This window comes from Xenopus laevis, chromosome 1S (assembly GCF_017654675.1).
Source record: "Xenopus laevis strain J_2021 chromosome 1S, Xenopus_laevis_v10.1, whole genome shotgun sequence".
Taxonomy (NCBI): domain Eukaryota; kingdom Metazoa; phylum Chordata; class Amphibia; order Anura; family Pipidae; genus Xenopus; species Xenopus laevis.
In genome coordinates, this window is record NC_054372.1 from 103,488,494 (window position 1) to 103,512,481 (window position 23,988).

The 23,988-nt window shown below is 38.9% G+C and overlaps 1 pseudogene; it reads left to right on the forward strand.

Moving 5' to 3' along the window:
* Positions 1–7,345: 7,345 nt before the first annotated feature.
* On the forward strand, positions 7,346–21,167 carry LOC108703678 (annotated as a pseudogene).
* Positions 21,168–23,988: the final 2,821 nt, after the last annotated feature.

Sequence of the window (23,988 nt, forward strand, 5' to 3'; positions counted from 1 at the left end):
AAGTCTAAATTAAAATAACAATCTAAACCAAGTAACTGACATTGTTAGCTTTTGTTTCCCTACAAGAGGAAACCAAAGAAAGCAAAGCTTCTTGTGATAAAGGTAAAAAGGACAAGTGGGAGAAAGGATTAATTCACACACGTACTTCCTTCGATTTTTAATGAATGAGGAATTGATTTTGTGCGGAATGCCCTGTGCATCTTGAGGAACTTGCACAGAAAATAGCATTAAAATATAATGGTAAATAGAGGTTACATTCATATTAACTTAGTTTTGTAATAGTGGTGAGCAAAATAGTCAAAATGGTAATATAAAGGTTACTTGTTTATGTGTTTTAAATAAGTGTAAGCTATTGCTTAAATGGGTGGTTCTAGGGTTGCCACCTGGCCGGTATTTTACCAGCCTGGCCAGTAAAAATGATAGCTGATCCCAATGTTATCAATAGGGAAAAAGATAAATATATGGGAAGGCCGGTATTTTTTTCCAGAAAAGGTTGCAACCCTAAGTGGTTCACATTCAAGTTAACTTTTAGTTATAGAATGGCTACTTCTAAGCAACTTTGCAACTGTTCTTCATTTATTTTCTATAGTTTTTTATTGCCTTCTTTTTCTGACTTTCAAATGGGGGTCACTGACCCCATCTAAAAAAAAACAAATGCCCTGTAGAGCTACTATTTATTGTTGTTGCTACTTTTTACTATTTATCTCTCTATTTAGGCCCTCTCCTTTTCATATCCCAGTCTCTTATTCCTATCAATGCATGGTTGCTAGGGTAATTTGGACCCTAGCAACCGGATTGCCAAGATTGCAGGAGAGCTGCTGAATAAAAAACTCAAAAACTACAAATAATAGAAAAAAATTGCAAATGGTCTCCGAATTTCACTCTCTTACTTAAAGTTAACTTAAAGGTGAATAACCCCTTTAAGAGAATGTGAGGTATAAGGGAATATTAATACTCCATGAGCCTACATGGGAGGGTTGTTGGCGAATAATGGGTTAAATGAAGTCAGCAGATGTAGCTGGGAACAGATCTGTGGTACGGTACAGATATTCTCGCCAAAGGATGTTGCTGGGATGATGATGCATGGGACCACGTGGTTGTCTGTAAGGGTATAAAAAAGAGCGATCAGTGGAGTACCAGTTATCCGGCAGGTAAGCAAAGAAGTGTTCGCTATCCCTACCCAAAAAAAAAGTTTTATTGTCACAGCAGTGAGAAGTATGTATGTATGTATGTATGAAGTGAAAACAAGGCTTCTGGCTTGGAATTAATTGAGGCAGAGCCTTGGAGTTGTTATAGAAGTTATCAAATAAAAAATAGGCAGCCTTAAAAGTACTGGTTTAAAGTACTGGCTAGGTGTTTACCAGCCATGTGTATTATTGCCATGCTTTGCTGAAAAGATTGGAAGTTACAAAATAAAAGCTGCGGCCTTTCTCCAACAAAAGCTCATGTTGTGCGATCTCTTTATTATAAGTCCAACATACCACAATTGTCTCCACCATTGCCAGTAAGCATGTACCTCCTGCTGTGCATTCCCACTACTGTTGCTTCATTAAGGTACAGTGTAGCCATTTCCAGCATTAAAGGCCACACAGGCATTTCTTTACCCTAATGCACCTGCAGACCGAGTAACATGTACAAGTTACAAGTTACATGTGAATGACACAAATGAAATGGAGGATTTCCTGAATCTGAATCCATTGCTAGCATTGTATGCATTGACTCTGTAAAGATCTGCATGGGTACCTGCCATTAGTGACTTATAGTACTACAAATGTCAGGAATTTGGGGAATTTTAGAGCTTTTTCTTCATATAAAAGACATGCAGAACGTACATATTTTGTTTTTCTTACAGTTACTTAAATGTAAATGAAAGCCACAATGAGCCATAGACAAGTTTCCCCAGGAAGTAAGTTTGTTGGCTCATGCCAAACACAAAGGACTGGTGACACAAGACTGTCACTGTCTGGGTCACTTTGTCATGCTAAGCACTGTAGCCTAATTAGACCCCTCTTTAGTCACTTATCTTTTGTGACCCCAAGTGTTAAACACACTGGATCAGACTGGAATCCAAATGGGAGTATAAACAGATGCTGAGGGTCTCATTGGAACTCATTAGTATTCATCAAAATGTGAGAGCGGTCACCAGTCCCCCTCCTACTCTGTGCAGGACTGAGGGAATGTGGAGGGGGCAATGTGTGTATTTAAGGAGCTGCAAATATATTGGGGCAGCAAGTATATAATGTTTTTTTATTGAAAATCTTGAAACATGATGGTTCGTGTGTGGTTATATTTTATTTAATAAAAACATTTTAAAACTGTCGCTGTCACCTGTCTTTAAATGATTTGTCTGTCTCTGTGCCCATTTTACTCAGAGGAAGGAAAAGGATGCTTGCAAGCCCGCCTTATGGCGTAAATGTTACATGGGCTTATGTTTTTCCTATGGCCTGTTTCTTATTTCTGTATCCCTAAAGGATCTCACGCTTCCCTCCGTTGAAGCTGTCTCTTTGTGCTTCAGCTCACTGCTCTATATTTGTCATTTCCAGCCTGTCTCCGGTTGTCTCTTCTATGTACTCTCTGTCTCAGCCTGTCTTCCAGTCAATCTTTTTCTCTCTCCCCCCTGTGCCTTCCACACTCATCTATGCATTTATTTCATACCCTCTGTCATTCCCCATTCTCTGCTCTAATCTCTCCCCCGCCTCCCTCATTTGCAGGCGCCTCTTGCTGTGCACCTGCCCTCCCTCCATTCTACTCCCCCCCCACCCCTTCAGGAGCCTGAGAACAGGCAGGGCATTCGGCTCCCAGCACCTTTTAGATTCACTAGAGAAAGGGACAGTCCCTAAGGAGTGAGGTCTGCATCCTGCCGTCGCCTGGGACATCATATTCATGTACCCAAACACCATAGAGGGAGCAAATGAGAGTGCGAATATTTATTAGCACATTTATTATCACATGGGACACTTTACAAATGATAGTTGTATGGGAAAAAGTCTTCCAAGGATCTTTGTATTGGTCATTTTCCTCTGTTCTACGAAATTAGTTAAATGTGTCACTCATACATGCCAACATTTGCCTTTAAATACAGAGACATATGAAAAGTAAATGGAGACGCCTTATACTGAAATCTGTATAACTCCCACCCATTAGGCTAATTTCATAACGCTCCCTATTTAAAACTGATGGTTGCCACAAATGTATCTTCCCTTGTATGTTTATGCAGAACTAATTGGCGTAGTGTAAAATAAAATAAATACACAGAGAAAATGTTTAACTATAAAGTGCAATTAGGTAAGATTCAGATTTTTATTTTGCAATCATGTTTATTGGCTTTTTAAAGTGAACAGTATTATTAGAATTGACAATACAATAACTTGTATTAAAGTATGTAGCAACGTCTATTAATGACTTGTGCACAGATAAACTGGTAGCACAATAATTCAGTTTTCATAGTGAGAAGGTAACAAATAAAAAAACAAACAAATACAAAAAGTATTGTAGAAGCAGGTACATTTCCCTGCAACAGATGTGAAACCTGCAAATAAATCCTGTGCAAAGATCAAGTTGCCATTCCGAGTACACAAAAAGTCTACACCATTCTGGACCACTATTCATGTGCTTCATTAAATGTGGTATACATGATTACATGTACTAGGTGCTCTACAGGAGGCATATACATTGGTGAAACAGGACAAAAATTGCGCACAAGGATGAACTATCACAGACATAAAATCAACACCAAATCATGTGATACACCAGTGGGGCAACACTTCAGGACATGCAGGTCTTAATTCTAAAAGGGAACTTTAAAACTAAATGGGAAATGAAGGCCTTCATTTAGGGTCAGGTTTCATGTCACACTATGTGACCTAACTGATTCCAGACTCCTGGACTATTTACAACCCATTGTAGTATCTCTACAATTAATCTCTATCTATCTGTATCTTTCTAATTTATTACCCATGAATACCTTTCACTGATCTAACAGAATATATGCTGTGCCTTTCTAGCTTTCATTTGTATTTTGCCTGACGAAGGGGCCTTGGTGCTCCGAAAGTTTGCAATGTATTTTTATTGTTAGCCAATATAGGTATCACTTCTACGATACTTTTTGTATTTGTTTTTTTATTTGTTATTTTTGCTACTGGCCAACACGTACCACAGTTTTTGTTTTGTGCTTAACACAGTGAGAAGGGAATTTGACTGGCACCTAGTGGCACTAACTATAACTACACCACTATGATTTACACAAAACCAGCTAAATGATGGGTACGTGGTAGATTACAGTATCAAAATATGTTTTATAATATATAATCCATTGATCTGAGATATTGTTTTAGGCAGCAAGCTTTATTTTTTGAATTTTGTTAAAGGGAAACATACACTTACCTTGGCACACTGTTTCTTTCTTATGACCATTCTTATGACCATAATAGAAAAGGGAAGCAAATATTTTGTATCTCTAACTAAGTTCACCACTGAAAATCACAACAAGCAAAAGCTCAAAGATGTCAACCAGCCCCATGCCATAAGGGAGATAATGATATTCTCCTTGCTTTCTGGAGACCTTAAATTTATGTTATCATTTAGAGTAAATAGGAATTCAGCCCTAAAAAACAGGACTGGATTATAATCTCCTTTATGACATTGGGGTTGGTTGACATCTCTAAAAGTCACTGTTGTGGAAATGCAGAAACCAGAGATTACTTGAGGTAGAAAGGGGACCATCAGGAGTGAGAATACAAAACAAAAGTATGGGAGGGTTTTTATACCCTTTTACAAAAGCATGTTATACCAAAGCTATGCAAAGGGAGTGACAGGAGTGAACTGGAGGGGTTCAAGCGAAGATTTGAGAACAGACTGGGAGTTACCTGGGGGGAGCACTTACAGATAGGGCTCCATAGCAATAAAATAGTACACAGTAACTCATAAGAACCGCTCTGGAGGTGTAACACCAGTGCTACAGGAATGAAAGGTAACATGAAATAGCTTCCTGAAGTCCTTCATGGGCAACTTGACATTGCACTGACCACTAAAGGGGAGGTATGAAACTGCAGGTGAAGTCTGTCGATACATATTCAGCCTGTACACTAACCATGCACTAAGCAAAATAGTTGGCCACATTTGTTTTCTAAGACTGAAAATCTGGTTAACTAATCCTGCTCGTTGGCACATAGGAGGATGTCCACGGCCTATCTGTTGTTCTACACATTTCTCATCCTATGTTTTATTATTCCCTCTACTTTCTCTCCTTTATTTGTCTTGCTTTTCTCATTATATTTATTTTTTCCCAATTTTCTTGATCATCCTATCCACCTCCATGTCATCTTCTGCACTGCAATATAACTTTCTTTCTCCCCCCTTTACGCTACCTGTTTCCTTTCTCCTATTTCTTCCCTTTCTTTCCTCCTAATCTTAATATGTTTTCTCGGTCAACTTCCTTTTCTGCTCTTGCACACCATTTCTCTCATTTTGTTATGCATCCGTTCCCTTCTCTGTTATGCCTACCACTTTCATTTATTTGGTTTAGCCTATGCACACTTCTTGTTCCATTTTTAATGTGCCAAAACATAGAAGCATAAAAGGGACAAAATAAAATGGTAGATGTTGTTGATTGATTCCACAAGTAATGCAGGCTGTGAAGGTGCACCTCAATGCAGCCCATACATAGTAACATAGTAAGTTAACATAGTAAGTTAGGTTGACAAAAGACACATATCCATTAAGGTAAACCTTTTAAGTCTATATTTGACCTGCCTAACTACTAGTTGATCCAGAGGAAGGCAATAACCCAATTTGAAGCCTCTCCAGTTTGCCTCAGAGAAACAGAAAATCCTTCCTGACTCCAAGATGGCAATTGGACCAGTGCCTGGATCAACTTGTACTATGAGCTATCTCCCATAATCCTGTATTCCCTCACTTGCTAAAAAGCCATCCAACCCCTTCTTAAAGCTATCTAATGTATCAGCCTGTACAACTGATTCAGGGAGAGAATTCCACATCTTCACAGCTCTCACTGTACAAAACCCTTCCAAATATTTAGGCGGAACCTCATTTCTTCTAATCGGAATGGATACCCTCTTGTCAGCTGGAAGGACCTACTGGTAAATAAAGCATTCGATTATTATATGATCCCCTTATATATTTATACATAGTTATCATATCACCCCTTAAGCGCCTCTTCTCCAGCATGAACATCCCCGACTTGGCCAGTATTTCCTCATAGCTTGATCAGTCTTTTCCTCATAGAGATGTTCCATACTTTTTCAATACCTTTGTACCAGTTTAGTTGCCCTTCTCGGGACCCTCTCTAATTCAGATTATAAGGAGGGACCTCCTTCCTCTTGATTTCTTGACACTCAATCTTTACTGTAATTTGTATTTATTATTGTAATGATCCCTGTTTGTTCCATTCATTTACGTTTTGCTGTACAGTGCTGCGTACATAAGTAGCGCCATATAAATAAATGCTTTTTCTGGACACTACGTCTCCCCTCCACTTCAAGCACAACCAGGACACCTTCCAATTACATTCTAAGTTGGAGTATGCGCAGTAGAGATTGAAGTACACCGGTAGTTTCCCGGACTGTAACTGTGGTCTAACTTTTTTACCTGACAAATGCAGTTTTAGTATAAATTTGTAAGTGCAATATAAATTATTTCTTAAAGTTTTTAAATGTTTTTTTGCACATGCAGCTGTTTTATTGCCCTTAAAGGAATAGAAGAAACTGCAAAGGAGCTATCAATGCAAATGGGAGTTACTATATGCTATCAATCTAGTTTCATTCTGTGAGGATAATGGGACACTAAAGCTGAAGCAAAGTTTGTAGTGGGTTAGTCCTTCTCTCCATAACCTAACTCCATCTCTCTTTATAATCACTCCATACACTTTGAGTGTGTAGCACATATAAAGTATAATTCCCTGTTTTGGGCATCTTTGGTTGGAGTAAGATTCCCTAGTTTGACACTGTTTAAAAGTGTTTTGTCACTGTGGCTCATTTATAAACACAAAATCTGCTCCTGAGCAGTAACCCATGGCAACCAATCAAATGTTCAAGCTGATTGGTTGCTATTGGTTACTGCGCACGGGTACATTTGCCCAGCGTTTATAAACGAGTTCCCCGTGTGGGGTTTTTAAGAACACTAATTATTTTTATTTTGTTTTCCCATGAGGTTCGTGTTTTTGAGCTCTTCCAGCAGCAGGATACTGAATATTTTAAAAACCAAGTCTTGTTATCGAGCTCCTGTATGAATGATGTGGCTTATGTCACCATTTCTGTACCTTATATCTAGGGTTACCGTTACAGTGCTTCTATTTAATAGACCAGTCACTAAAAATGTCAAGTGACGCCCGCCAATAGCAAAGTCAGCTTTAGACACAGGTGGGCTCATAGTGCCCTGACAAAGAACTACATTCCCCATCAAGCATCTTGTATAACCCGGATGCACGGAAATGTAAATAAAAAAACCTCCTCCTTGGCTTGTCAAAGCGTACCAGATCATTGGCTGTAGCCTTGTCAATCAACTAAACGCTGCACTTCGATTAGTCGAAGTATAGGAGCTGCTATTGACTGCCTTAAAGGGACAGCGCAGTGTCCTTCCTGCAGCAGTTCAGTAGGAATCACATGGCTGGGGAGATTTAATTCACTCTTTCAGAGCTGGACTGAGTTTGACAGTAATCATGGTGAGTAAGAGCTGAACATAAAGTAGTAACAAAATTGTGGGTGTCTGCATACCCAGCATTAGAGGTAAAAATCTTTTCTATGCACAACAATTTCTAAATGTACTAACTTGTGAATTGTGAAGGGAAAAAAGAAAAGGCAATGCCATTAGCTTTGCAGTGAGACAATTAACAAGCTCATTTCAGCCCCAATGAAAACTTCCACTTCTCCAATATTTCATGGGTTAACCATAAGAACATTTAGGTTGCCAACCTAGTCTTTGTGTGCAATGAAAGGGGGGGGGGGGGAAGCAAGAGGTAGGACCCCAAAAACGTGTGTGTTCCCACAATAGTAATTCAAATAAATTGCATAATTCATTCTAAACCAATTTTTGGGTCATAAAGGCAGGTTAAAGCTTGAGAACACTGCTATACATGCTTGCATATAATACAATAATATATATATATATATATATATATATATATATATATATATATATATATATATATATATATATATATATATATATATACACACACACTCCCTAAACACATTGTGGTCTCATGGGAAGTATGCTTTCCACACTGAATATCTTTTTGGAAATGTGTGCCAATTTATAACCAGAGTTCTTTTCTAGTTGCTATGGTATTTATCTTGAATAAGCGTGTTGCTAGTATAGTATTTATGTGCACAGTTCTATCTGTTTTGGGAGAGTGTCGCTGGAGGAAATTGCACTGGAGTCTAGTTACCGCTTCAAGGCCTACTGGATGCAAACATTTACAGATATTTTCTAGCATAACAAATAAATACATTCCAAATTTCTGATTGTTCCTTGTCCCCTCACAGGCTATTATGGGAGTGCAGCTGGTGGTCACATTGTTAGTAGCATGTATCATGCAACGAGTGTCTTCTCACTACTCCTTTGACAGATGGTTGCTTTGTAATGGCAGGTACGTGTAAATAATTGTAGTACGGTGTTCCATTTATTTTCTTTCAAGTATTGTATTTAAAAACGATGGACTTAAAATGTGTGGGTTTTGAATAAGTGCCAAAAAAATATTTTTGTGTACCAAATACAGAACAAATTTCGTTATTAGTGTATTCACTGTTGTGCAGCTTTCCTTGCTCTTCAGATTATTACTGCAGGATCCACACAGCCTAAAAACTACTTATTAACTGTCGAGGACTGGAATTATATGAGACTAAAAGGGAATAGTTCTGTATTCTAGTTATAGTCTACAGCTAAAAGGCAGGTTTGGCCAGAAAAAGTGCATAACCTAAAGATGTTTATAACCTATTGAATTATGGTTTACATTACAGGTTCATTTTCTGTTAAACTTTACTGTGTAACTCAGTGACTACTGAATCTCCAGTACATTTATGTGAGATCTATTATTTGTGCATGCCCATTAGTAGTTTGATGTCACATCATCTTGTTCTCTCATTTTGTTTAGGGTAGGATATCGGTTTCTTTAATTTTTCCCATGTACAATTATCACTGAAATAATAAAATTATGTCTTTGATTTATATTCTAGTTTGTTTCGTTACAGACATCCAACTGAACAGGAACTTTGTGCTTTAGCAGGGAAACAAAAACCTAAAGCCAAGAGAGAAAGGTGAGTGGGATATTGATACACCCAAACACATATATTGAAGTTTTGCCTGGTGTAGTAGTGAGGTGTATGAGTTCTATAGGAGGACAAATGGTGTGACAGATGAGAAGCAAAACAAATTACCTAATTTCCCCTGGGTCTCTCCTGATGATAGTTGCCCAGTGCTGGCTGGAGGGGTCGGCGCCTCTCCCAACAATATCTGCAACAAAGATTTGCCAAACACAACAGGCTAGTGTAGCGGGGATCTCCCCTGCACGTTTATTTCGTCAAGTGATGTAACGTTTCGGGGGCGTGCCCCTTCATCAGACATGACAGTAGTCACTGAGATCCCCGCTACACTAGCCTGTTGTGTTTGGCAAATCTTTGTTGTGACAGATGAGAAACCACTAACAGTCCCCAAGGATATAGACCTACGATTGGATACACAACCAATCAGCACCATTGACACCCTTGGTAAGCTTGCGTTTATTTTCCGATAGCAAATTATGGAATTCAATGTAAACTAAGGTGCTCATTCTGCTTTGTTTGTAGTGCTTCGGTATTTCCTGGAGTACCAGTGGTTTATAGATTTTGCTTTGTACTCAACAATCATCTACTTGTTCACCGAAGCCTATTATTGTGTTGCGGATGCCCAAAATGAAATCAACATTGGAGTCCTATGGTGCCTGATGTCCATCATTTTCTCCATGTATCCTTGCATTCAACAACAATGTTATCCCTTAATTGTGGAAGTAGTTACTGCATTTATAATATCTCCGTGCGTAAAGCAGGAATTTAAACTTTTCTGAACCTTATTCTCCTTAATTAAAAGACTTTAGCAAGGTCCTTTATACTGTGATGAAACATTACTTCCGATCTGAGGAGGGGGGCGAACGGTCTGTCTGCTTGACATTTGCCCTTTTTATTCTTCTGATTTCTGGAGTTTGGGCTGGAACCAGGTAAAGTTTATGCTTCTTGTCTCGGATGTAAGCCTTGAAGTGTGATCACCAGTAACCTAGCTTCGAACATTCTCATGTTTGAGAACCATCATTTGTTAGGTCTGTAGAAGCAGTGATCAAAAATAAACAATCCTTGCAACTGCTGACACTGATTTACATAATGGGCATAAAGCCTGTTGCTGTGAATCAAACCCCAGCAGGTGAAGACATGCTTTTAGAAATGTCTTGCATTTCCTGCCCTTCTCTTGTTATAAGTGTATAATTCATTTTCTTTTGTCTTTATGTTTTTTTAGGCTTGGCCAGTGTCTGTCACAATCTAGAAATCTTTCTGTCTCAGCAAGGCTGGCAGTGGTCGTAAGTCTGAAATTTCCATCAGTTACCTATTTTGGTCACATTCAGCACTAATTGTCTACTTTTAAAAGGGACTGTGAGCCCTCAGAAACAATGAAACACGTACATTTTTTTGCATCATTTTAAAGGTTTTGATGTCCACACTCCTGCGACTACCTAAATCAAAGATTGCTGCATGGCCAACAGCTCAGAGAAGGTCTTTAACTAAAGAGGCCTCTGTGAAGCTTTGATTTTTTTAATACTGTATATTCTTTTATTTTAAAGGAAAACTATACCCCCCAAACAATGTAGGTCTCTATTAAAAGATACTGAGTAAAATAGCTCACGTGTAAAACCTTGCTTCATGTAAATGAACCATTATCATAATAATATACTTTTTTAGTATTATGTGCCATTGGGTAATCATAAATAGAAAATTGCCATTTTAAAAAATAAGGGCCGCCCCCTGAGATCGTACGATTCACTGTGCACACATAAAAACCACATGTAAGGTCACATGAGCCAATTAACAGAGACAGAGTTCTGCCTTTTGCTTCCTCACTTCTTCCTGTTACAGTTAGTGTTGTAGTATTTCTGGTCAGGTGATCTCTGAGGCAGCACAGATAGAGTCACGAAATGGTGGTTCAAGGCAAGAGATGTAAAAGGGCAATATTTATGTAAATATATATTCCAGTTTGGTAAGATTCTTTAATATGTCATTCAATTTGATATAAACTATCTGTTGCTTAAGTATTCATTTTGGGGGTATAGTTTTCCTTTAATCAGATATGAAATTACATGTTTTGATATTCCAAACTTTTAAACACTGTGAAAGTTTTACCAATACTAGAGTAAGAGTTGCAGACTTGTTATTATAATTGCAAATGTCAAGTAAAATATATAAGTAAGTACTCATCACTTTAATTAACTTATGAGTAAGTGAAAATAAAGATGGCAACATATTCAGGAACTAAAACAAGATCAAAAATTGTATGCTGAATTGCTAATGTATTGTATTTGTTTTCTTTATAGTATGCCCTTTCGTGAAACTTGCTTTTAAGATTGCATTGGTAGCCCTCTGTTCTTTCCTTGGTGGCTTCCTCACATTTCCTGGTTCATTTCAGACGCACTTGGATGCTTTAAAAATGGCAGCTGACAGGCCAATGCTCCAGTAAGAACACCTACAGACATTTGTATAAATGGACTAGCTGTTTTCGTTCATTCGGGCTTACACCAGCAGTTGCATTTTTTTTCATAATTGTTGCTGGTAATCTGTTAATGTATTGTTAATGGGCTCATGACAACACGAGGCAAGGTTTAAAGCATGAAAAACAAATGCACATTTCCTTGTTTTTTTTGCTCAAATTTGGTGCTTTACGTGTGAAGAGTTGCACCTCAATTTGTTTGCAGTTCTGCTTGTGTTCAGTAGCACTGTGTACCTTAGAGGTGGCACATGGGCATCCTCTGGAACTTCCCTAGCTTGAGTGTCAGTCTGAATGTGCAAGTTGGGGAAGCTGAACTTAATGGCAGCTTATGTTTCCCTGATGCCTGTGTGAACTGTGCTCTACATCCAATTTTTAGTTTGGCACAAGGTGCAGGATGTAGCTTGAACCTGGTACAAGTGATCTGTCTGTGCACAGCAAGTTCTATACTCCTAAATGTCTCATAAGGAGAAAAAATGGTGGGGCTGGAACTAGGGGTAGGCAGTAGAGGTACATACCAAGAGTGCAACGGTGAGGGGGTGCTCTAGGCAAATAGCTTTTCTGCCTGGTTCGCTAAAGTTCCAGCCCTTCTATAACACTGAATATCAGCGCATCAGCAGTCTTCACCAACTAGTGGGAGAGCAAGGGAAGGTGGTGCCCATTTAGCTTTTGGCCTGGCATTGGAAAATGTAAATTACAGCTTTCACACTGGCTCAATTCTTGCATATTCATGTTCTTTTTTTTAATGTCTGTTTCCTGCAATGCTGTATGCTCTGCTTTTTTTCTTTCTTTCAGAACCAAAATACCATATATTTTAAGATACTAGCTACCTTACGGATTAACATTTTGTGACCATGTCCTATTAAAAGAGTGTTAATATCATATATATTGTTTTTATCATTGTATCTCAATGTTTTATCACTGTAACTTTTAACAGCCTTGATGGCTCACAGTATGTTTTGTTGCATAATCTAACAAGCATAAGAAAGGCCCTTTGGTATGATTATGTTATTTAAAGGTTTTACCAGCAGAGATTCAAACTAACTTCAATTAAAAAAAAGTATGCTTGGACTGTAAAAAGTTTAGCATGTGTAACAAAGCACACTGTTACAAAACATACATGTTACAATTTTTTTTTCACATTCAGTTAAACTGCACATTGCTTTTTCCCTGCAGGCTCCTGCTTCACATGAGTTTTCTGCCACCTGTTATTGTAGTGGTGCTATGGATCCGTCCAATCACCAGAGACTTCCTGCTAATCGCACCAATGGGAAAAGACTCTATAGAGCTGTAAGTGTCAATTACAGTCCTTTTGACTCTAGTTCTGTAACTGAATCGTGGAACACACAGATATTTGCCCATGTTTTGACATAATGGTAAATCTTTTTTGGCTATAAGTCTGCTTGTTTGGTGGAACTAGCAGATAGGCAAAGGAGCGTATGTTTGGATTTGGCCTATATGGATGGCTAAATTGGGCTGATCAAATCATTTGGCCCTCAGGCTAATCTTCAGATCTTAATAGAGGCCTCAGCAGAGGACAGCTTAAAAGCACTGATGTGGTTATTATCTCATGATTGTGTTAATTTGCCTAACAGATATATAATCGCTTTTTAGCCAGAGAAGCTGCTGACTCAATTTTAAGGGTCTGGATCAGCATCTTAAATCAGCTCCAATAGAGCAGGAACTTGTGTATAATCTCTTATGGGATTGTGCATGGTCATAGCAGATTCTGTGAGCCATTTTAAAAATCTCTGGGGCTGCTATATCTTCAGATTTACAGCAAAAAAAGTTGAACTGCAGACTTTCAGCTTTAATTCAGTGGGTTGAACAAAAAGATTCCATAAAAATGTGCGGAACTAAAGCCTTTTTATAACACAATCCCGTCATTTCAGGGGCTCAAAGGTAATTGGACTAATTAAAAAACTGAAAATAAAATATTAATTTCTAATACTTGGTTGAAAACCCTTTGCTGGCAATGACAGCCTGAAGTCTTGAACTCATGGACATCACCAGATTCTGGGTTTCCTCCTTTTTAATGCTCTGCCAGGCCTTTACTGCAGTGGCTTTCAGTTGCTGTTTGTTTGTGGGCCTTTCTGTCCGAAGTTTTCTTGTCTTCAACAAGTGAAATGCATGCTCAATTGGGTTCAGATCAGGTGACTGACTTGGCCATTCAAGAATATTCCACTTCTTTGCTTTAATAAACTCCTGGGTTGCTTTGGCTGTATGTTTTGGGTCATTGTCCATCTGTATTATGAAACACTCCCAATCAATTTGTCTGCATTTAGCTGGATTTGAGCAGACAGAGTCTCTGAACACCTCAGAATTCATTCAGATGCTTCTGTCCTGTGTCACATCATGGATAAACACTAGTGTCCCAGTGCCACTGGCAGCCATGCACGTCCAAGCCATCACACTGCCTCCTCCATGTTTTATATATGATGTGGTATGCTTTGGATCATGAGCTGTACCACACCTTCTCCATACTTTTTTCTTGCCATCATTCTGGTAGAGGTTGATCTTGGTTTCATGTGTCCAAAGAATGTTTTTCCAGAACTGTGCTGTTTTTGTTTTTTTTTTTAGCAAAGTCCAATTCTTGATACTTATGAGTGGCTTGCACCTTGCAGTGTATTTACTTATATTTACTCTGTATTTACTTTCACGCAGTCTTCTCTTTATGGTAGACTTGGATATCAATACACCTACCTCCTGGAGAGTGTTGTTCACTTGTTTGGCTGTTGTGAAGGGGTTTCTCTTCACCATGGAAATGATTTTGTGATCATCCACCACTGTTGTCTTCCGTGGACGTCCAGGTCTTTTTGCGTTGCGGAGTTCACCGGTGTTCTCTTTCTTTCTCAGGATGTACCAAACTGTAGATTTTGACACTCCTAATATTGTAGCAATTTCTTGGATGGGTTTTTTCTGTTTTTGGAGCTTAAGGATGGCTTGTTTCACCTGCATGGAGAGCTCCTTTGATCCATGTTGTCTGTTCACAGCAAAATCTTCCACATACAAGCACCCCCCCCCTCAAATCAACTCCAGGGCTTTTTATCCGCTTCATTGATAATGATATAATGAAGGAATTGCCCACACCTGCCCATGAAATAGCCTTTGAGTCAATTGTCCAATTGCCTTTGAGCCCCTGAAATGAGGCTTTAGTTCCTCACATTTTTATTTATCTTTTTGTTCAACCCACTGAATTAAAGATGAAAGTCTGCAGTTCAACTGCATCTGAGTTGTTTCATTTAAAATTCATTGTGGTAATGTACAGAACCAAAATTAGAAAAAAGTTGTCTCTGTTCAAAGATCTATGGACCTAACTTTACATTATAAATGTTTTATAGCAGTGTTAAACTTCCTGTAATCAAGTATTGAGTAAAACTGATGAAACGATTTTAGTTAAGGTTGCTTGTTGGTGCATCTGCTAATAGAAATCGGCTCCCTGCAGCTACATAAACTGAAGCTCTTCTAGCAACAGCTGTATTGTTTATGAGTCCTTATTTTTAGTCAGCAATCAGCTGTTGGAAAGTGGTTTGTTGGTACATCTGTTCCAAGCAAACAGCCATGTGGCAGTGTAAAACATCTTAGCAGAGGTTGCATTCTAGCTGTGGCCTTGAGAAAATAATTCCCAATTTAAACTTGCCCTGCAGGAGTTTGTCAGTTCATACAGGGCTGAAAAAAAGCACTTGCTGGAAGTTGTTGTGGAAAACAGAAAGCATCAACTAACAGGGTATATAGGGTCAGACTGGTGTCGGTGGAGCACCTACAACAGAATGTGCAAAACATTTCCAGCTTATTTCAATGACAGTTTATTACATTTCAGAAGAGTATGTGCTACCTGAGTTCTGAAAAGTGAATTCAGTTTCTGACCCACAAAATGTTTGCAATTCAGGAGACATTGTTTCTGCTTGTAAAGTTTTGTTCCTTCTACAATGTTGAGGTATTATGTCTGCTGAGCCAGTGATAATATAGGCAGCTGGTCCTACCTACAGTCATATCTCATCACCAACAAATGCCCATAATCCTACTTTCTGTCAATTATGTTTAGAAATCTGAAAATTGCATGTATCTGGTAAAATATTTCCCCGGGCATCCCCAATCTGCATAGACTTCTGGGTAATACATTGTTGATACATTGCTAAAAAGAGAAGTAGGTCAGAACAAATATTATTGGTTAACTTTGTTTCTGATTCTGTCTTGCACCTTTCAGTAGTGGCAATTCAAAGAGTACAATATTGACTAAATAGCAAGAAAAGATTTAAAAAGTGATGTGCTGGCAATTGTCCAACCTGATATGTGCATGTCTCTGTCAGTGTGCAACCAGTTCCCAGTGCTTTTCTGGAACAAGCAGGGTTTTTGTGCCAGCAGGTCTTTATATGTACAGTATGTGCACACCTTGGTGCCTGTGAGCAGGCTTCATGTACACTGAGAATTTGTCACTGATTTCCTCTATAATCCCTCCTCCTGTCTAGTACTTGGCACAGGCTAGTATTTCTTCGCTTTTCACTACAGCCACTTCTGCACCATTCTGTCTACCTACCTACATACAGTGGAACCTCCATTTGACGTTTTTCAGGGGACCAGAAAAAAATGGTGTCAAATCCAGGAAAATGTAAAATCAGGGAAATGTATTATATATAATAAATAGGTGGGACCACAAAACAACAATGTAAAATGAGGGAAAACTTAAAATCAGGGGATGTAAAATTGAGGTTCCACTGTATTTAGAAACAAGCCACTTGACCTTTGATCTGTATATAGACTGTACAGTCTACTTTTTACTTTGTTCCCATCTGGCCATCTACACTTCAAGTCCTTGGTTCTCTGTTGGTTTGCCTGTCTGCTTGCTTGCAGTGAGTAGGTTCCTAGGTGTTGCCATGGCCCCCAAAATAAGTTATTAAATACTACCACTTATGCATTGCTTTAGACTACAGTAGATGTACCCTCTATTCTAGTTGATGTACCTTTAATTCAAGAGGTAGTTGGGTGGGTGCTAAAGCAGGCAGGAGAGTTAAGTGGGTGTTGAGCAGTCATCACCAGTACTTCCTTTCCCTCAGGACTCTCACAGTTGCAGGGTCGTTCTAGTTTTCTAGTTACACCATTGGAAATCTATTGGGGAAATCTATGAATTCAGGTGAAAGGCTCCGTGGCTCCATAAAATGGCTTGCAGCCTCACTCCCAGCCTACAGGCCTCCAGTTGGGCAGCACCGCTATATCGATTGCACAGAAATAGAACTCCCAGGCTTATATTATTTTCTGTAAGCGTTTCATGTCATTGCACAGCTGGCAGGACTATAATGTAAATGTTCTCATATTTCTCATTTCCTCCTATGCCTTTTTCATTTAGGATGTCTAACTCTGCCTACAATACCTTCCGTCTTTGGATAATTGTGGTTCTCTGCCTTCTACACTTCTGCTTGACCCGCTTCCATTTGCAGGCGTACTTGTGCCTTGCTGACCGCTGGGTGGAACAAATGAAGCGAGAAGCGGGGCACTTTTCCATGCTTGAGATACAGCGCAAGGTGAGGCTAATGTTAGAGGGCCTACAGATGGATAAATACAAATGTGCATCCCCACACACTGAATGTCTAACCATGCAACATCAGAGAGAATTTGATTGAAGGAGTAATCTTAGGGAGAAGCACTGTAAACAAAACACCTGAATTTGCTGGCATCTGCTTTCCTTTGTACTGAATGTGAATTGCTCCTATGGCACATCTTAGCAAGTGGGAAGTTAGAGTACTTTTCTCATACTACCTACAGTGCTCTGTAGGTAGTATGGCTACCACTAGTTTTGCTATCAAGACACTATAAATTGCCTTGTACGCAACTGACCATCTTTCTGAAACAAACTGTGTGGCTCATTTACTAACAGTGGGCTAATTCACTCAAGTCTAGTAACCCATAACCAACACACCACCCGAAGATTTGCTTTTTTTTTTTTTTTTTTTTAAAAATTAGATTAAATGAAGCTTTTGCCTACAGTTAGTGAATGACCCCCACAGAGTTTAAAGTGACATCTAAACCCCAGCACTGAAATCCTAGAGGGAGAGAGAAAAAGATATATCATACCGACAGCCTTAAGGCCCCCATACACGGGCCGATAAAAGCTAGTGACTCTTATTGGCCCGTGTGTGAGGCCATCTGACGGGCTTCCCCGATCTATATCTTGATCGGGCAGGTTAAAAAATCTCGTAGGATCGCGGCCGCATCTGTCCATCTATTCGACCTCCCGTATATCCATTCTGATCCGATCATTGGGCTCTAGGGCCCACGATCAGATCAGCTCGATATTGCCCACTTCAATGTGGGCATATCGGGGAGAGATCGGCTCATTTTGGTGACCGCCAAACGAACGGATCTCTACGTCTATGGCCACCTTTAATGTGACAGATCTTTCTACAGGGTAAGAATGAAATACACATTTGGCATGTAAGCTACATCATTCGCTAAATTTGTACCACCTCCTCCAGTGGGTCACGAGTGGGTCACCAGTGTAAGCCTACTGCAGAGGCTCGGCCAGTATGGTTATACTAACCAAATGTTCTTCTTGTAAGAAGCTAAAACGGTGGTGCTCCACTCAAAGGAATATCTATAATGAAGTAACCCTGCCATTGCTTTCTTTCTGCACAGATTTCCCGCATCTTCTGTTATTTGACTGTGGTTGCTCTTTAGTACCTGGCTCCAGTTATTCTCACTTTTCACTGCGTTTTAATGCTGAAATCATTAGGTGAGTGATTCTGCCAGCAATTACAGGGTTGTATGTATGCAAATATTACATTACAGCGAATACTTGGCAATACAAATAGGTACTGTAAGGTGCTAAAGTCAATAATTTGAGTATTGTTATGTTCCAGGTATATCCTACTGTAAGGACTATCCATTTGGTCACGTTAGGCAAATTTGAATAATTTTACCCATCGTCTCGGTCATACTAAACAGAACTTGTCATTGTATCTTTTTATAATATTGTATCTTTAGATAATTACTATAGGCAGAACTCCAGCTGTTACTGAACTCCACCTCTTAGTACATCCCTCCCATCTCATCTGCTGGAGAAATGAGAACTGCTAGCTTGCCTAAGGCTGCCATATGTTCAGGGCCAGTAGAAGTATATAAAATGCCCACCATATTCAAGTATGTATGCATTGACTTATGCTACATGTTGCCACACTACACACCAGGCGTGGTGAGATCAAAGGTACCCAACAGCAAAGGGGTATTGACCTTTTCTCATGACTGATCTGTTTCATGTTCATCAATGAGTGTGCTGTATTCTGGCTAAAAATTAAATAGTGGGCAAAGATGTGAATTGGGCTCTATCCAGATAATATGGAATAGATCCAGAAGTGTGAATGTCTAGGCAATGTTGTACTTTCACTGTTGTAGTAAAGACAGGGAAAATAATAGCTCATTCTTTTAAGCAATTATATATTCTTTATGAAATTATAGCTGTTGTTTTAGTGCTTCAATTAGTTTCACTTTTAAAGATCTAATGCACAAGGCTACTCTCCACCCAAGAACGAATGCTTACCTATTTTATATATCGCAAACTGGATTTGTTGGTTTATTTTACTTATACAGAGGTTTTTTTTATATTAGAAAAAATATGTAGTGGAGCATTTGAGAATCTAGAAGTTGGTTATCTATCTTACAAGCCATCAGAGCATATTTTTGTTTGTGATATCCTCAACAAACCCACATGTGCTTTGCATTGTGCTTTGAGGTAATTACAAACTCCTTTACTTGTATTGAAATACATTCTGTGTTTTCTAGGTGACTGTTCTTGGGGACTGTACCCAGAACCCTCTGGTTTTACTCCAGTAGTAGATTCTTCCCCTGTGCAATCGCACTCACCTAGTTCAGAAGAAGAGGAAGAAGCAGAAGATGTCCAAGCTGCTGTGGAGCAGATTATAGGAGCTCTGACTTCTTTACGAGGCCTATTCTCTCCTTTGTTTTTCCGTGGCCTCTTTTCATTTTTAACATGGTGGGTCTCCGTCTGCCAGATCGTAACCAGCTTGTTTGGTCTGTACTTTCATCAGTACCTTGGTGCTTCATAGAGTCAAATTGAACATTGCTAGCAAAATGGGGACAGATGGCGAATTTACTCTGAATTAACAATGGTAAAAATCTTCTGGAAACACTATTAAGAGCAGATACAATCAAATACTTTTATTATATAACAGGAGAGACCTCATGACCTGCACCATACTCAACAATGACCACCATAATTGGAATATTTACAGAATTAAATTACCAGTATAGTAAAGGACAGATCATGTTGGAAACAGCTATTGGTTGACAATGATGGGTACTTACATCTAGCAAATCCTAATAAACCTACCTTGAATTTATAGGACCACCTATATTGTATCAGGTATTGATAGCTATGAATTTTTCCTAAAAATTAGAATGATTGCTTCCATGTAATGCATCGCAATTCATTTAAATGTACAGAGGCAATATGATGGTGTCATTATAAATACATGAGTTATATAAAAATATATAAATAAAACGTCATTTTTGGCCAGAACAGACAGTTCATCATTTAGGAATAGGCAAATTGGTCTGCTATCTTTTTTATAGCTTTCTGTGAGCCTTTTCTGCCTTTTTGCACATGGAAAGAAGAACCCATAATTTGCATTCATTTGTACAAATTCTGATAAAGAGCACCTGGTCATTGTATTGTACAAGAAAACATACATTAGATACACAAGAAAAACAGATTTGTTGCTGTTGATAATAAGGCACAAGCCATCTTTCATAAGAAAGCAATTAGAAGAAATTCAAGAATACTGCTACCTGGAATAACTATGTACAGAATTTGTACAACAATTGTATATTGTATTTGATACCTGGTACATGGAGGCAAGAACAACCTATGGTTTTGATTAGCCAGTCCTCTGTTAATCACAGGAGCCTATTCTCTTCATTGACTTGGGTGCAGTTCTGATTGAGAGTCATCTGTCCATCAAGTCTAATCAGAGTCACAGGCTGTAAGAATGGTCTATCACTCTGCAATGAAAAACATTTTCCGTTTGTGACAAAATAGTTATAGGCGCTGCAGTGTTGACCTGACCTGAGCACTTGGACTGACAGGTACTTTCATCTTTATAGAGCTGCATCTGATTTTCCCCAAGCAGCTAGCAAGACTAATGTTCATACTTCCAGCATCTGCCCAGCTCATTCAGATCACAGTATGGAGAATGAATCAAGCTCGTGTTTCCGGAGACTCATTCTAATGTGCCTTACAAAAGGGTGTCTGGCTATGCAATTGTAACTGCAAGGAAACCAAAATAGCTGACGCGTAATTTCCACCCATGTGTAATATTCTTAAACTCCATTTGTGGGGTGTCTAAGACACGCCCTTTGGAAATAAAACTTTTTATCAAAAACGGTGTTCTTTCTTCCCTTTTATTGTAATGATATATATCAAGAAGTTAAAAATGACAAATCAAATCACTATACATGTATGGGACTTATTATCCAGAATGCTCAGGAACTGGGGTTTTCCGGATAACGGCCTTTCCATAATTTGGATCTTCATACCTTAAGTCCAATAGAAAATCATGTAAATATTAAATAACCACAAGCAGGGTCGGACTGGGCCGGCGGGGCACCAGGTAAGAACCAGGTGGGCCCGCCGCTCCAGACCCGCTCCCTCCCTGGCTCTGTCGCTATGCCGACATTCCTCCCTGGCCCCGGTCGCAGCCGCACAAAGGAATAGGTAAGCGACAGATGGGGGTTGCGACTGGGATGGGGGAGCCAGAGGGGGGTTGTGTCTTGAGTGGGCAGTGAGTGCTTGCGGCTGTCCCCAGTCCGACACTGACCCCAATAGACTGGTTTTGCTACCAATAAGGATTAATTATATCTTAGTTAGGAAGTTTCCTCACAAGGAAACTTCAGTAATCGAAGCACCGCGAGTGCATTGCCGCAGCGATTTTTCATTTTAGCAGGCGGAGGCAGTTCGGGGAGATTGTCGCCCCGAAGAAGAGGCGATTAGTCGCCAGGCGACTAAATCTCCCCGAATCTGCCCGTGTGCTAAAGCCCTAACTGTAAATTTTACATAGGCAGCCACTGCTGCCATCATTGGTTGACATTATCTCTGTGTTGACCCAAAACAATGAGATCCATGAACAAGATCTGACATTGCCACTGACTGAGAACCAAATAAGGGCATAGATGGATGGCCAGTGGGTCTGCAAGTGCCCCATGTCACCCAATCTCTGGTCCAAATAATAATATCAGTGTGCTTTGAGCTAGCACAATGGTGACCAAAATAAGCATAAAATAAATCATAGGCAATCATGTGTATTGCCAGTTTAATCTTAGATCAACTATATATCTAAAAGGAAAACTATTGCGAAAATGAAAATTTAATATAAGCTTCATCATACTGAAATATGAATCTTTCTAAATATAATCAATTAAAAATACAGTGCTCTATTTTTAATCGAGTTTATCTGCACTGTCCCTCTCTCAGCATCTGTTTCTCCTCATTCAGTCTTTATTCAGAAGTCGGGTGCCAGATGAATGATCCAATATATCTTATGGGGAGGCTCCTTTTGCCTAGAAGATGTATTAGATTTCACTTTATTAAATTCACCAGAAATCCTATTTCTGTACATGCAGAATTTGTGTAAAAGGCAGTTATTTTGTTTCTACTGGAATTAGTTATTTGAGTGAGCTCTAATACATCTGCTAGAAAAGGAAGCCCCCCTATAAGATATATTGGATCTTGCTGTCAATGATTATCTGACAACCAACTGCTGCAAGAAGAGAGAATAAAGAAAAACAGATACTGAGAGGGATAGTGAACATAAATGTGATTATTTCAAAAATGGTGCAGAATTTTTAATTAATTGTATTTAGAAAGTTTATTTTTTCAGTATAAAGAAGCTTATATTAAATTACCATTTTCACTATAGTTCCCCTTTAAACAAATAGTGGTAAACATTATTTTAGAAATATATAACTTATATCACATCTATAGTGTTATCTTCACAGCCTCTCATTTTATTGAAGCTGGGTGAAGGGAAAATGTGTGAAAGCACAATTGTGGCTGTAGTGACAATGACAGATCAGTTGCAGAATATTTCAGGTGGTAATATATGCAGATCTGCAGTGTGGCTGCTCCCAGGGGCTGTCACCCAGACATGACCCCCTGTACTAGGACAGAGCATGTAGGACTCGGCTCAGTCATGTTCTCACACATTCTTAATGGGAGCTGCATAATTGGGGAGATTCCACTAGTGCTAGATTTGCCTTTTTGCAGGCTTGGGAGCCGAATGTCTCACCTACAGATTGATTGTGCCTTGTGTATGAAATGTCTTGGGTCACAGGCCATCATGGTCATTTGGGGGAAATAGCTATTTTAACCCCTTCATTTCTTATTATAACAGTATGCAGTGGTGATTATACAAAATTGTGTGTGTATACAACATAAGATCAGTGGTGCTTCTTAAAATTACTGGTCCCCACAGCAAAATCAGTTTAGGGCCCACAGCCCCCTTAATTTTTTTGGGAGTAAGAATGTAATTATTCTGCTTATCAGTGCCCCACTGGATTACAAGCAATCTCAGGATCCTCTATAGTTACACCCTTTTAAAAAAAAAATACTTTTGATTGCCTACAACAGTAGTCATTATACTTTAAAGGTAATATTTTTAACAAGATCACATTAACTCCCTGGCAGTGGTTCTTCAAACGTCTGCATGTGGTTTTATGTCAATCTCTACTAATTTCATTTGCACTCCCTGTTGTGCTTTAGGCAAATAAAAGCGCCAGTATGTTAGTGGGAGCAAATTAACTTAGAAAGGCTGCGAGATGTTTGCGAAAATAATTTACTCATTTTGCTCATTACTACATTTACTCACAATACCTGATATTTGCCTCTAGTTACTGTTTAGTGGTAATTTAGAAGAAATAAATATATAAAACAGGGATAGCACTATAGCAGCACCCTCTAGTGGTCTTAAAACATAATAAAAAAAGAATCTCACAAATTTACCTTGCTGAGAATAACATTCACTTTCATAAGCAACATTTTATACTTTTATACAGTGCTATATAGCCTACTATGACGTAATACATGTAATCTCCTAATGCATTATAAAACAAATGTTCCTTCTTAAACAGAGGGAACATTACCTGTAATACATTCCTACATATTATAAGGACATGCTGTACATTTTCCCAACATTATGGGACTGGGATATGGAAATTTCCTTTAATCCTGCTCTTGACATGCAA